This window comes from Marmota flaviventris, chromosome 18 (genome assembly GCF_047511675.1).
Source record: "Marmota flaviventris isolate mMarFla1 chromosome 18, mMarFla1.hap1, whole genome shotgun sequence".
Taxonomy (NCBI): Eukaryota; Metazoa; Chordata; class Mammalia; order Rodentia; family Sciuridae; genus Marmota; species Marmota flaviventris.
The window spans coordinates 47,079,867-47,093,910 of NC_092515.1; the positions used below are offsets into that span (position 1 = coordinate 47,079,867).

The following is a 14,044-nucleotide window of genomic DNA, read 5'->3' on the forward strand; positions in this document are numbered from 1 at the left end:
AAATCATATTTTCTCTCTCCCTTTGGTGGCCCCATTGTCTTGAGGAATAAAGTCCAATCTTCCAATCTGTCTGAGGCCCTCTGTGCCCCAGCACCCACCTAATCCTCCCTGCTGCCATCCCAGGTCCTTCACAGCCACCCTGAGTCCACCACACAGGCCCCCTCACTGGCCTCCCTCCTCCTTCCTGCCCAATTCTGCACACCAACAGGAGTGACCAGGCCTGTGCTCCTGCCTGAAACTCCCTGCCCCTCTCCTGTCCTCCTCTGCACTCTTTGGGCTCAGCTGATGTGCCTCCTCCTCAGGGAGGTCTTCCTTGACCCCATCCAAGGATGCCTGTAACCCCCAACCACTCCCCATACTGCTGCCATTCTGCCAGGAGCCAGAACTATTTACTACATGGGATTTTTTTCTGTGCTGTGAGCTCCATCAGGACGCATGTCTGTGGCTGGGCCCTGGCAGTAGCCTCCATGTTCAGAGAGGGAAAGAACAGTTGCAGAAATGACTGACGGAGGGATGAGTGCACCCTGCTCAAGGGGCAGGTGTGGTAGCTGGGGCTGCCAACCTAGAGGCTCAGTCACCCTGCGCCAGGGGTCAGGCTTCACCCATAAGCAGAAGCATGGGCCGTGGGGCGGGCTGAGCCCTGGCTGTGATGACACTTTTGTAGAAAGAATCCGGGAGGAAGGAGTTTGCCCTCAAAGCAGCACAGGCCTGTGTTCCACATGGTGGCCAGAGCTCTGTTATGGTCAGAGGTGGATGCAGCTTCACTTCATCAAAGAGTTCCTGAGGGGAATTTCTCAAACCTTCCATCTTGTCATGTGGCTTGTCCCCAGTACTGGCTGATGGGGCTGGGGTCTGCTATTTGCTGGGACAAATACTGGGGGTGAGGGGAGAGACTCCCTCTCAGCTGCTCTGTGTCCCTCTCATTCCTGCTGTGACCCCAGACACCCTTCTGGGCAAGTTCTCCCAGCCCTGCCTGCATAGGCAGGGGGCGGCCAGACCTGATCTTCTTGCCTCTCCTGGATTGGTCATGGGCATGTTTATGGTCCCCATTTAGGTGTGGGTGGGATCTGGTGGGCAGTGGGGCCCATCCTTTAAAAGGATGGTCACCTTGAATCTCCTGACCCTCCCTGCTGCCATCCCAGGTGCTTCACAGCTACCCCAAGGGCACCACAAAGGCCCCCTAACTGGCCTCCCTCCTGTGGTGCCCTGGACAGGAGGAGCCCACCTAAATGCTGCCTGCCAGCCCTGCCCTGTGCAGGGCCCTGAATCTACACACAGAAGCTGCTACTGCAGGAGAGGCAGAGGGGACTGCCACGGATGAGCTGGCTTCTAAAGCTCTGTGGTTAATTATTTCGTCTCGGGGAAATGAAAGGAGGGTAAACAAACAACACACATTAATTAGTCTGATCTACACTTTCCCCACGAAAGAGACATGCTACAGTTAAACACGAGAGGCACAACTTCTTAGAGAAAACTCGAGTCCTCAGAGGAGTGGCCATGGCAGGATGCGGCTTCCCCTGGCTGGTGCAGGACACAGGCAGGTCCTAACTGCATCCACGTGTCTCCTTTCTCTTGCCTGCTGCTTTGCAGCACTGGGCTGTGGTGAGTGGGCCAGGCTGAGGCTCTGTCTCTGGGTGAGGTGCTCCTTCCTTTCCTCCATGACCCAATTCTCTCTTCCTGGTCCTAGGGCTGGCAGTTTCGCCAAGAGAAGTCACCATGGGCTCTAATGGTGCTGGAGACCCTTCGAAGTCCACATGTGCTGAGCTTCTGCAGTTCAACCACTCAGACCCGATTGCTCTTTTAGGGTTCCTTTTGACAAATCCAACAGTCATCCCTGGATTTGTCCCCATTGCAAATCCTGGTGTGTGGCTTCTAGGGTTACCAGAAACCACACACCCTGTTCCACCACCATGGTCTCCAGAGCCAAGCTGGAGTCCTGGATACCTTCATATCCTAAGGGATGCTGGCAGGCTCCATGGTTACTCTTGGGCCTGGGAGCAGGGTGTGGGCAGGACTCATGGAAGTTGACTTCTCTGTTCTAGAAATGGAGACTAGATTCACTCCTCTCCCTGGGCTTTGCTGCTCAGTGCTCAGGAGTGGCTGACCTGAATGAAATTCTGGCACTGGTCATGACATGGGGGCTGCAGCACCTACCTCTCAGGGCCACCATGAGGACTAGAAGAAGTCAATTGGTGCTGTGGTCAGCCCTGCTTCCTTCCCTTACCCCTCTCCTCCTGAGGATAGTCCTCATGTGCTCTGTTTTCTCTCTCCACCCCATGCTCTCTGCACTGTTCTGGGGACTAGCTTGAACCCAACCATGGGACTTTTATTTTTTTGGTGTTGGAGATTGAACCAGGAGCACTTAAATATTGAGCTACATCCCCGCCTTTTTAATTTTTTATTTTGAGACAGGGTCTCACTAAGTTGCTTAGGGCCTTGCTAAATTGCTGAGGCTGGCTTTGAACTTGTGATCCTCCTGTCTTAGCCTCTCAAATCTCTGGGATCACAGGAGTGTTCCACCATGCCCAGTCCACCCATGGGACCTTTAGGACACTGACCCAAAATGCCTTCAGGCCTCAGAGATGCCATCTACATTGTTTGGGCCAAAGCCAAAGGCTTCACTAACTTGTCTCTCTCTTTGCAGGAAGGACTGGACTAGGCCGTGGAGCCAGGACAGGCTCCATGATTCACAGGTTGATCCAGGTATGATGGGAACTTTCCTAGGGATATTGGGAGCCCAGACAATCCCAAGTCCATCTGGGAGAGGAAGAAGGGACAAATCCAGGAGGTCACAGCCTGTTATTATTATTTTTTTTCATTATTTCTGGGTTGGCATAGGGCACTGAGAGCAAGCAACTCCAAGATGTGGCTGCTCCTGCCAGTTGGTGTGTCAACACTGACACATCTGATTGTTAACCTATGACCTGGGAAGGGGCGGACTGGCTCTTCAGAGGCCTGACCTAAGCCAAGACCCCTCACCCTAGACACCAGTGTGAGGACAAAGAGGCCAGCTGATCTGCCCTCACCAGGGGAGGGCATCCTCAGGAATGGTCCTGCCTGAGCAGGCCATGGTGAGACTGCTGCTATTGGATATCAGATTACTCAGGACCCAGGACTGCCATCTCACTCCTCAGATCCATGAGGGGCAGACCTGGGAGGCATTCTGGTGACACAGGCCCTGTCTGCATAGCAGCTCTAAGGTTCCTAGGTAGAAGTTGAATTTAAACTTGAAATTCTTTTGCAGTGGGAAAGTGAGCAAGCCAGACCAGTTCTACTGGTCAAGGCAAGCCCTGGTCCCTCTGTGGAGGCTCATGCCATCTTTGAGGTATTCCTGAGCTTCAGGAAACTTCTGGAAAGTTGATTTGAGGGCTAGGCTAGGACTTGTCCCTCCTTTACCTCCCTTTCCTTTGGCCCCCTGCCTGCTGGACCTCTCTTCCCAGCAGCAGGGCCATGAGTCCTCGAGCAAAGGGATCTCCTCTGAGTCCTCTTTGTGTCCATAGGCTCATGTCTAAACAGGGGCTGAGCCAAGCCCCAGGTTTTTGCAGGAAAGGCCCAGTGGCTGCTCCAATCCAATTACCTGAATGTGCCTGCATCCACCAGCAGCACTGAGATGGAGCCAGCCCATTCTGCCTAGATGCCTGCCGTGGAGGAGTTGGCATGGCAACGTGAGCTCTGAGCTGCTGAAACTTGGAGTCAGCTTGTCACTGTGAGGACAGAAAGACTGAAGAGAGATGGATGCCTTTCCAAATGGGGAGGGGGGTGGACAAATCCAGACTAATCACTGAAAGCCAAACCCCAGACAGAATAGTCTAGTGTCCAGCATAAATACATGGGCTGTAGCAGTGACTCCCACAGACTCAGGTGCACCAGGTAAATGCCTATTCATTTTTCTAGATCAAAAGTCCCCACCACTCGGCTTATGCTTCCCTGCTTTTCTCTACTTCTCTGACTGTGGCAGATGTACTGCTCTGCTCGACTTTGGTGAGGGTTGGGGGTTAGTGAGCCAGGCCCGGCCAAACAGCACCACAGCCCTCTGACCCCAAGCTGGACAGTCACACAGCCAAGCAGGACCCTCTAAGATCTTCCTGGAATTCTAGCCAGACCCTCTGGAAAGAAGCTTATATTTTCTCTGAGATGAAAGTACTCAGCTGAGAGCTTGAGGCTCTGGGGCCTTCCTTGAAAGTGAGTCCAATTCAGAGGAAAACAGACCTTAGGGCTAAGAGGAGAGAAGCCAAGTTCTGTTGACATATTTGAGATCAAATCTCTCTGTGCCTGAAGCCATACAACCTGCAGACATTCTAATTAATGAGTCAGCAAATTTCCCTTTCTTTGCTTTCTTTTTTGTCACTTTGAGTTGGGTTTCTGTCAGTTGCCACCAAAGGGATCTTGTTTCATATGTATTCTAAAACAATCCTTTTCAGCCCCTCCCCTGTGCACCTCCTGTCTCCTCTGGGCTGCCCATGGAGCCACCCTCCTGAGCCCTGAGGCCCTGCAGGACCTGTGTCCCTCATAGCATCAGGTATGCATGGTCAGGTCTTCCTTCTGGATATTGGGCAATATCCTTATGTGTTAAGCATGGATATAACATCTCAGGCTAGGTGGAGACAAGCTCGTGCAAGGAGGTGGAACAAAGACTTAGACTCTTTGCTTTTGCTTACAAATGTCGTATGGGTAGCTAAAAACAGGATCAAAGACTTGGCATCTCTGCCTCCATTTGCATCCTTCTCTTTCGCTTTGAGTCACCTTGGATTCCAGGAACAAGGTCTGATCATCATTGAAGCCACCCCCTCGTCAACAGCAACTTTCTTATGGGGGACAAGACCCCACCTAACCAATACTGACATAAAGATGGACAGATAAAACCTGATCAAGATTCCCCTGCTTGGCCACTGGGGAAAACCCCCAGATTTGCAAACCCCACCTTTGCCCTCATTCCCCTTCCCATAAAACCTCAAAGTCATTGTTAGTCCCTTGAAGACAGGACTAAGGATGTGGATCTTCTTGTCTTCCCAGTGTAGCTACACAGATTAAAGTTCCTTTCATGCTTTTCATCATTTCCTTTTTTGTTTAGTTTCTGGGGCAAGCAGCTGGACCCTATTTGTTGGATCCCCAGGGTCAGGCTTCTGGCCTAGAACTCTGGTAACAGAGGCAGACACTTGGTGCAGGGGAATACCTGTCTTGTCTCTATCATGATTGCTATTACTGCTACCGCGGGGGATTCCCTTGCTGCAAAGGCACTCAGGAGGGCTGGAGGTGTCGCTCAGTGGCTTAGCATTCACACAAAGTCCTGGGCTCAACCCTCAGTACACATACACACACCAAAAAGAAAAAAACCCAAACCAACCAAACCAAACCACAAAATCTTTGTGATATAGCTAGAGCCTTCAAAGTTTTCTCATATGTCTGTTCAGTCTAATAAAGAAACACTCTCCTCTCCCAGGTGAAGGCCAAGACAGTGTGGGAGGCGTCAGGGCCTGTCTCCTGGCAGGACCTGATCAGAGCTGTCTGTTGTGGGCTGTCTGTGTGAGCCCAAGTTACAGGCCTCTGCAGAAGCCAGATGCAGGCAAAGGGGCCATAAAATTTTCAAAAAGAAACTTTCCATGGGAGCTATTAATGCATCATGTGGTTTCTGAGAATAGGAACAGGCTGAGAGCAGCTCTGGGATGCTCCTTCCACCAGCCAACCCCTTCATTTCCATGTAAGAACTCAGAGAGCCCAGATGAGGCTGATCATGCATGATTGTAAAGCAAATATCAAGCCAGGTTGGTGGAGCATGAGCAAGGGTACCCAAGCCAATCTGATGTTTAAAACAGTAGGACCCCAGGGTCAGGCCCTCCTGCTACAGTGGCACAGACGTTGCTCTGAACACAGGAGCTCCATCACAGTGTGTATTGAAGATCGGCCTGCCCTACTCTCTTCTGTCTACCACCTCAGATTCATCTATTGGTGACCACAAAGGAGACCACTAAGGAGACCGTTGGGGGGCAGCTGACACCTAAATCTATGCTCAAGTCAGCCCAAGCCACACCTTCCTTTATTCTCATGGACCTTTCTGTTGCAGATCTGTCTGCTGGGACAGAAATCACAGGGCTCCTGCAAGTCCTGTGTCCTCATAGAGGTTGAGCCGGGACAGTAGAGGAGGCTGGGATGAAGGCTTCCTCCATGATGAAGATGAGGTCTTGGATCTCCACCCTTCTCCACATGGGGCACTGATGGGCAGAGCTGGAGCAGGCTCGATGTAGATAATAGCTGAGCATCTATCTGGGCCTGGGCCTCTGAGCTCAAGTGTCCTATCCTGCCTGGGTGCTGGGGTCCGTGCCTGAGCTGGACATCACCAATGGCCACATGCCACAGCATCCTGGAATCCACTAGCAAGTCACATCACGGGCCTCAAGGGAGCTCTGTAGGGTCCTCTGTGTGACAGTGGTTGTCCAATCAGCTGGCTCCCAGCATGCGCCTAGCTGGTCAGTGCCATCTCCACTGCAGGGATGGAGAACAGAGGAGACTCACTTCTTTCAGGCCCTGCAGTTGGGGCTTCTGTCTCAGTGAAGTCCCTGCTTCCCTGACTCAATTGCTGATGTCAATGGTTCATGAGATGAACAAGGCTCAGAACATACTTTAGAAGGAATGACAACATGCTTTCTATGGGAGGAGAATCTTAAACACAAATCCTTGCAAATGCTAGGATCCATGTTCAGATGCATTTCAAGCACAGAGCTTCCTGCTGGAATGGGTCAGCTGCCTGGGCAGTGGGGAGGTATTTCAAGGAGAACACAGAGGAGACAACAAACCTTCCCCAAACAGAAGATATTTACAAAAATTCTTCTGAAGGGAATCATTTCACATTCAGCCTGAAGTTTTCTATTCAAGGAACATTTAACAAACTGAGTCCTAAAGGAGAATTTGTGCAGAGATTAAAAAGCAAATGAGTGAGAATGAGTAAATAAAACCAGGCACCAATGTGTCACCAACTCTCTCGACAACCCTGGGAAGCTGGGCCTGAAGGCCTGGCTTCCTGGACTGAGGCTGGGTCTCACTCCTCACTGTGGGTTGAAGCTCTAGACTGGGCACTTTTGGAGACTCCTAACCCCAAGCTGTACTCAGGGCCTCCCTCTGCACATGGCACAATGGGAGCGATAGGTTCCAACGGAACCCTGTTTCACTGACAGAGGATGCTCTGGTCTGGCTGGAGAAAGGCTGCTGGCTTGGGAGTGCTCCGACCAACTTGTCCCACTGTCCAGTGCATCCAGAATATAAACTGGGAGGGATTTGAGAGCTGCTGGAGTCTGTTGCCCAGGGAGGTGGGACTTACAGCTTTATCTAATTAAGACTGTGAATTGGTCATTTGTCAAATAACCAATGAGGAGATTATGAGGGTTTGTAGCCCCTCAAGTTCCTTTTAAGTACTGCCACCAAACTTGTCTCCTTCAACACCAGGGGTCTTCTGGGGCTCTGGATTCCAACTCATTCCTGTCCCTGGAGGTGGCAACCCTGTCTCCAACTGCTCTTGGCTATCAAATCTTGCACTTCTGAGAGGGGAGATTCCCACTTGGCTCTGCTTGTGGCTGCTGTGTGTATCCAGACTGCTAGTGCAGACAGTGACACATCTCCACTCAGGAGAGACTACTTAAAAAGATAGATAAGCATGCTTTGCCTGGGTAAAGCCTGAGTAGACTTTCCTCTTTGTCCACCTCTCCCTCCAATCTAGGCCAGAGCTTTTGCCTCGATTCCTCTGGCCCCTGTGACAGCTGGATACAGCAGGCACAAAGTAGGATTGTACTTTCTAGACAGCTTGTGGGGACAGAGTACTTACTAGCCGATATGAGACCTTCTGGAGGTCTCTCCCTCTGCCACATTGACCTGCAGTGGTTTTTGGTTGTTTTTGGTACTGGGGATGGAATCCAGGTGCACTCCACCACTGAGCCACATTCCCTGTCCTTTTTGTGTTTTATTTTGAGATAGGCTGGCCTCAAACTTGCAATCTTCCTCTCTCAGCTTCCCTAGTTGCTGGGATTACAGGCATGCACCACTGCGCCCAGCCTGTATCTAAGATGGGGGCTGCTACATCAGCAGAGGCCCAGGGTGAGAAGACATGGAGTCGGGCCCCTGCTAACTCTCATGTAGTGGAAGCAAGAGGAAGATCTTTGCTTATAACCACAGTATAACTCATCCTGTCCTGACCAATGAAGGGAGGCTTCTGGTTTGCTGTATAATCAGTCCAAGACTTGATGCCAAAAACAAGTGTTTTGACTGACAACCTTCCGTTTCCAGGAATACAACCAGATCTACCCTCCAGACCCCACTTTCTCCATCTTCATTTTGATGACAATAATGATGTTCCTCCTCCCTGAATTCAGGTCAGGCAGGGGGCTCACCTCCATGTATGAGGACAAAAATGTTCATTCCTGCTTTGTGTCTGGGAACCATGAGGCATTAGGGCCTTTGGACCTTAATCTTTTAATTTAGTGGAAACTGCTTTTGCTCAAAGAGAGACAGCTACTTAGGTGACATATAGAAGGCAAACCCACAGAAATAGAGAAGCAAACCCATTGGAAAAATTTCCCTAAGTGTGGAGTTGGTCACAGGGGCTGAGCAGGGCCTACAGGAGATGGGCAGGAGGTCCTCTGAGGACACTGAGATGAAGCCAACAGCCTGTGCTCTATGTTGGAAAAAAGAGGTGGGGCATGGTCAGACACCACCAGCCCCACTGGCTGATGGAAGCACTCAGGGCTAGTGAGGGGCAGGGCTAGGGCGGCAGTTGTTAAAAAGAGAGGCTGGGGTCTCCTAGCAAGTCAGATGTGACTTCAGGGGGTTTACTGCTAGGGCTGAAGAGTTTCTGGCAACAGAAACTTTGCCTTCTTGGTGTGTATATTGAGGGTGCAAGTGTCCTCCAGAGGGTATGGGGACAGGAAGGCGATGGGTGTTGGGTAAGGCAAGCAAAGGAGAGGCAGGTCATGTGGAAGGACAGAGAGGGAGCAGAGTGGGCACCAGGCAAGACTCAAGAAGTCCTACCTGCCAGAACCACACCCTCAATGACAAGAGTGACCACCAGATCCCTGCCTGCAGGCGAGGAGGCACAGGGGAGGAATAGCTGTGGAACAGGGGCCTGAGAGGAGGACCCAGCTCACTCATTCACAGTTGGTTTGTTTAACTTCAAGATGGCCTGTGTGGACAGCACACAGGGTTTAGGGGCCACAGCAATGATGTCTTCATCAAACGCCAGCTAGCCCTCACCAAGGGCCCGAGGGAAAACTAAAGCCCCTTTGGCCTGCTGCAAACAGACCATTTCTGTCTTGGGCACTGGGTTGTTTCTGTGAAGGCCATTGCACAAGTTTGCAGTATGTACATGAGAAAGGTGGCCAGCCCCTGTTACCTACATCTGACACCTTCAGATCTATCAAGCTAGAAATAGGATTAAGAGACAGGAGGCTCAAGCCCTGTTGACAATCTATCCCTCCAAGCAAAAGGAGCAGGGACTTGTGTGTTGCCCTGTGGCTTGTCTCTGCAGGACCAGGGACTTGACTATATGGCATCCTGGGGGTGGAAGGAGGTGCTCATCCACCTACCCCAACCTCCATTTCTGCCAGAAAGTGAGGGGTCTGTTTTTCTAACTCTGAGACCAGACAAGGAATAACTACCTCCCACAGGCCCTCAATATTCAGGTAAGAGGAACCCTGCCACTTGACTGACAAGTGGTAGACCTGTGCCCTGTTGACTTTGCAGCCAGAATGGCTTCAGCAAGCCAGCTCATCTGAGGCTACTTGCAGCCACTCAGGACCTCACACTCATTTTTCCCCTCCCTTCCTTTCTTTTCCCCTGCTCAGGTAGGACAGAGTAAGAACTAGTCCTTGGCAAAGACGTGAAAGATTGGAAACAAACATTAGAAAGGCAGAAATGATGGATCCACCTCTAGGAGCCATCTGAGTAGATATAAAGCACACACTTCAAAGAATGTGCTCTTCACACTGGGGTGTATTGACACTGCAAAGCCACCCCAGATGGGTATGGTTGGCACCACTGTACCTGATTCTCAGAGACATAAATTCCTGAGAGATACAACCAGATCATCTGTCTCCAATTTCCCCTGTTTCTCTACCTTTCCCACCAAGACTAGACATAAATGATATGCAAACGTATTCAAAATATATAAATGAGCACCTTCCAGCATCCCTCCCCCATTTCCAGGACAAGTTTTGGGGAAAGGTAACATAGTCTCCTAACCTATCCTCCACTCTTTCTGTTGCTACTGGAGATTGAAACCAGAGGTGTTTTGCCACTGAACTACATCCCCATTTATTTTTAATTTTGAGACAGGGTCTAAATTGAGAGGCTGACCTTGAACTTGCAATCACCCTGCCTCAGCCTTCTGAGTTGCTGGGATTATATGTGTGTACCATCGCCCCTGGGAAGTATCTACTCTTGTTTCTGGAGAATGCTCAGTAGTTTTGAATTGTTTTTTTTTTTTTTTGGGGGGGGTGGGGGATGGATTCAAGAGAATTAGTAAACTTTAAAACTTCTGATACATATTGCCAAACTGCTTTCTACCAAGGTTGTGCTAAATTACTGATTGTTTAAGAATAGCTGTTTCACAATACTCTTCCCAACTCTAGCATCCAAAATTTCTGTTATCTCTTTCTGATAGTTTATCGGTCAATGATGTCTGGTTACAACTTCCAGGATACATAATTCATATCTCTTCACTCAGTCCTAATCTTAGGAACTGAGGGATTTGGCATTGTCTTTGCAGATGTGGGAGTGCAGACACACCCCCTTCTTGCAGACACCACACTTCACAGGTGGGCAGGCTTGACCCACATGGCTACGGAGCTGTGGATTTCAAAATTTTGACCAAGCTGCACATCTTTTCTTAAACGATTTCACATAGCACCTCTTTATATCAAAACATTAACAAGGAGATCATGAGGGGAGGCCTAGATTGACCTGGCCGGCCCTGGGAGGTTCCAGAAGCCCTCAGTCTTACCTGAGGAGGGGCCACTTGGACGTTGTTGTCTTTCCTTCTGAAGAGAGGACGTCTTGGCAGTCAAGACCTGAAAGGAGATGGATGAACAGTTCAGAGGGGTGACCGGAACAATCTCCGGAACTCAACCAACAGCCACCGAGCAGCCCCGAACAGGTGAGCCAGGTACAAAGACCGAGGAGCTCCACCTGCGCTGGAGGCTCAGCCACACCCTCTCTGTCGCCAGGGTGAGGGTGTGGGCCGGCTGTCCCCGCAGACCAAGTGCAGCCGGAGGGGGTTGGGGCGGAGGTTTGTGTGATAGGTGGGGAGTAGGGGGCTGTCAGGATGGAAGAGCCCTCCACGTGGACCAGCAAAGGGCAGTGGAGGGGGCGTAGGGAAGAGGCAGACTCTGGGTTTGATCTGATAGGTGAAGCCGGAACAATCAGAGCGCTCCCCAGGAGCTTTGTGTAATCAATCTCTGCCTCTCAAAGATACCGGGGCGGGCAGGGGGTGGGGGAGCTGAACCCAGGCCGGGGAAGGACGGTGGCCACCGGGACGGGGGTGGGTTGGGGGAGGAGCTGGCGTCTGGAGCAAGAACCAGATAAGGGGAAGGATAGACAGGCCAGCTGAGGGAAGTTTCAGCAGGGACACTTTGTGAACCCAGCGGGGTCTTCAGAGGTGACGGTTGGAAGGGCACTCGTGTGAGCAGAGGCCTTTGGACACGATGCCACAAGATCCCCGAATCCCTTCCGCTGACCCAACACAGGGATCCTGGCATTACGCCGCAGGGACCTTGCCCTCGACACGTGGGCCCCAGTCCCTGCAGGCCCCGCCCCCGCCCTCAGCTCCGCCTCTGGCCTCAGGTGCTGGTCCCGCCCCCCTGATCTCCGGCCAGTGCGGTTTTGCGACCCCGCCCCCTAACCTCAGGGGCTGTCTGGGCTCTGTAGTCCCGCCTTCCAACTCCAGACCCCGCCCCCGACTCGCTGGTCAAATCTTTGGCTCGGGTCCAGCCTCCGGGCTTAGTTTCGACTTTCAAGTTCAGCTCTATTCAGCTCTGTCCTAGCGCTACCGGTGCTGCTCTCCTTGTGCCCTCCACTTCTCAAGCCAGTTCCACTGCCCTGCCCAAAGCCCTCTTACCGCCCACTCATCCCAGAAAGGCTACCGCACTTCTCAGGGCCCTTCCAGATCATACTGGGTCCTTCATGCAAAATTATTTTGTAAGTCACCCAAATGAGGTGTTTTAAAAGAATCCGAAATCTGTATCCCAATCCATTCTGTGTTTCCTAATCAAAGATATTGCAGAAGCAGTGGCAGGAGTGTCTCCTTCACCACATAGTTGGCTCCCTTCTGATTAGGAATCCTCAATGAAAAGGTTTGCGTTTCAGTGAGACCTGGTTCCAGAATAGTAGCTGAAGGTCCTGGGCAAGTGGCTAAACCTCTGAGTCTCCAGTATCCCCTCCCGTGGAACAATGGGGGCTAATACAGAATCTTGGATGACCATGGCCGCCAAGCATCAACTAAAATTGAGACTTGGTGTTCCCAGATCAGTATGGGAAGAAGGAAGCCCAGAGTCTAAAGTTCCATAGCTACTCAAAGTGACCTGAATTTCCCCAGGGGCCCTAATTTCCATGTGGATATCTGGCTTTTCCTCTCTGAGTTAAATACAAGACAGTCACTCCTCGCCCACCCCATAGCCCAGAGAGTCCAGTCTGCCTAGAGTCACTTAGTGTTTTGCTGTCTTGACTTCCACAGGCTGCCCCATTTCCTGCCCCTGAGATGCCTGGCTCCTCAACTCTATAGACAGATGACCCGCATGCATTTCTGTCCCTCACTCTCTTGCTGGGCTGATCTGACTGTAGATTACAGGCCAGCAAGTCTTTGGAGTAGATATAAAGGAGGCAGTCCCCTCTGAGCCGCCGGGGGCGGTCAGCCTCCACTACCCTCTCTCCAAGTGTGGAGGGGCTCACTCCTCATCTCTCAATAAGAAATTTGTCAGGCAGAATCTTTAGCTTCTGACAATTTTCTAACTGTCCCCCACTAGCTACACAACTCCCACCCTTCTGCCAAATTCTCCTGAAAAATTTCCTGTATGTATTTTTGAAATGATATTAAATGACAGGAACTGACTACTTAGGGAGGGGTTCCTGAAGGGAAATGGAATCTCCACAACCTTGACGTTATAGGCCCTTTCCTTTCCTGGGGGAGGGGGAAGAAAAGACAGAAAGAAAGAAAAGAAAGAAAAGGAAAACTATGTCAGATCATTGATATTCTGAGCCAGACCTTGTTTTGAAATATGCTGCCTCCATCCTTTCAACAAACTACAGCCTTTCTCCCTCTTTTAAAATAAGATCACATCAAGTGAAGGATTAGAAATGGGAAAAATCCAATCAGAGCGTCCCTCAGCCAGCTACACATCTCAGTATACTCCCAGCCGAGGAGAATCAACTCTGCCACAACCCTGCTCAGCATCATTCAGAACGCACCGGTAGGAAATGGTGAAACAGAAGGACCTTTCATCCCCTGGTGAGCCCAGCCTGCAGCGCTGCTCTCCTGTGTCCGGAAGCTGGCTATGCCTGGGCTGAGTTGGGGCCTTTGGCTTAAATAGGCAGTGGGAGCAGGGGAGGGCGGGCCGTGGGGAGGGCATGGAAAGTGGGCCGTTTACCCAGCACAGCAGAGCAGTGTCTGCGAAGCCAGTAGTGGTCCCAAGCATGCGCCTGCCTGCCTGTCTATCCACCCAGAGGCCCCAAACCCACAGGCCCCTAGACCACAGGCCAGCACCTGGGGTGACTCCTGATGGATGTGCAGCTCCAAATGAGACCACATCCCTGTGTACACGGTGCTTAGGTTCTTGGATGCCTCTACCTTTTCTGGGTAACAGAACTCGCTATGGAGTTAACGGACTTGCTTTCTCCTCAGAATCAGTAGCAGCCTCAGGTGCCTCTCCAAGTCCCAGTTTCTACTTCCTTGAAATGAGGATAACATTGACTTTCATAGGTTCAGAAATAATGTTTGTAAAGGGACCTGGCACCTTTACAAACATTAAAGCTGATTTAATTATCCACCTGGTGATACTGGAGCAAAGTATCT

The 14,044-nt window shown here is 51.1% G+C and overlaps 1 protein-coding gene across 1 annotated transcript in view; it reads right to left on the bottom strand.

Annotated features, from left to right (window-relative positions):
* Positions 1-13,522, bottom strand: part of Smpd3 (sphingomyelin phosphodiesterase 3) — a 30,719-nt gene extending 17,197 nt beyond the window's left edge. The window contains exons 1-2 of the mRNA XM_027933206.3: positions 13,441-13,522; positions 10,982-11,048 (exon numbers count right to left, since the gene is read on the bottom strand). The gene's annotated coding sequence lies outside the window, so the exon portion shown is untranslated. The remainder of the gene's footprint in view (positions 1-10,981; positions 11,049-13,440) is intronic.
* Positions 13,523-14,044: the final 522 nt, after the last annotated feature.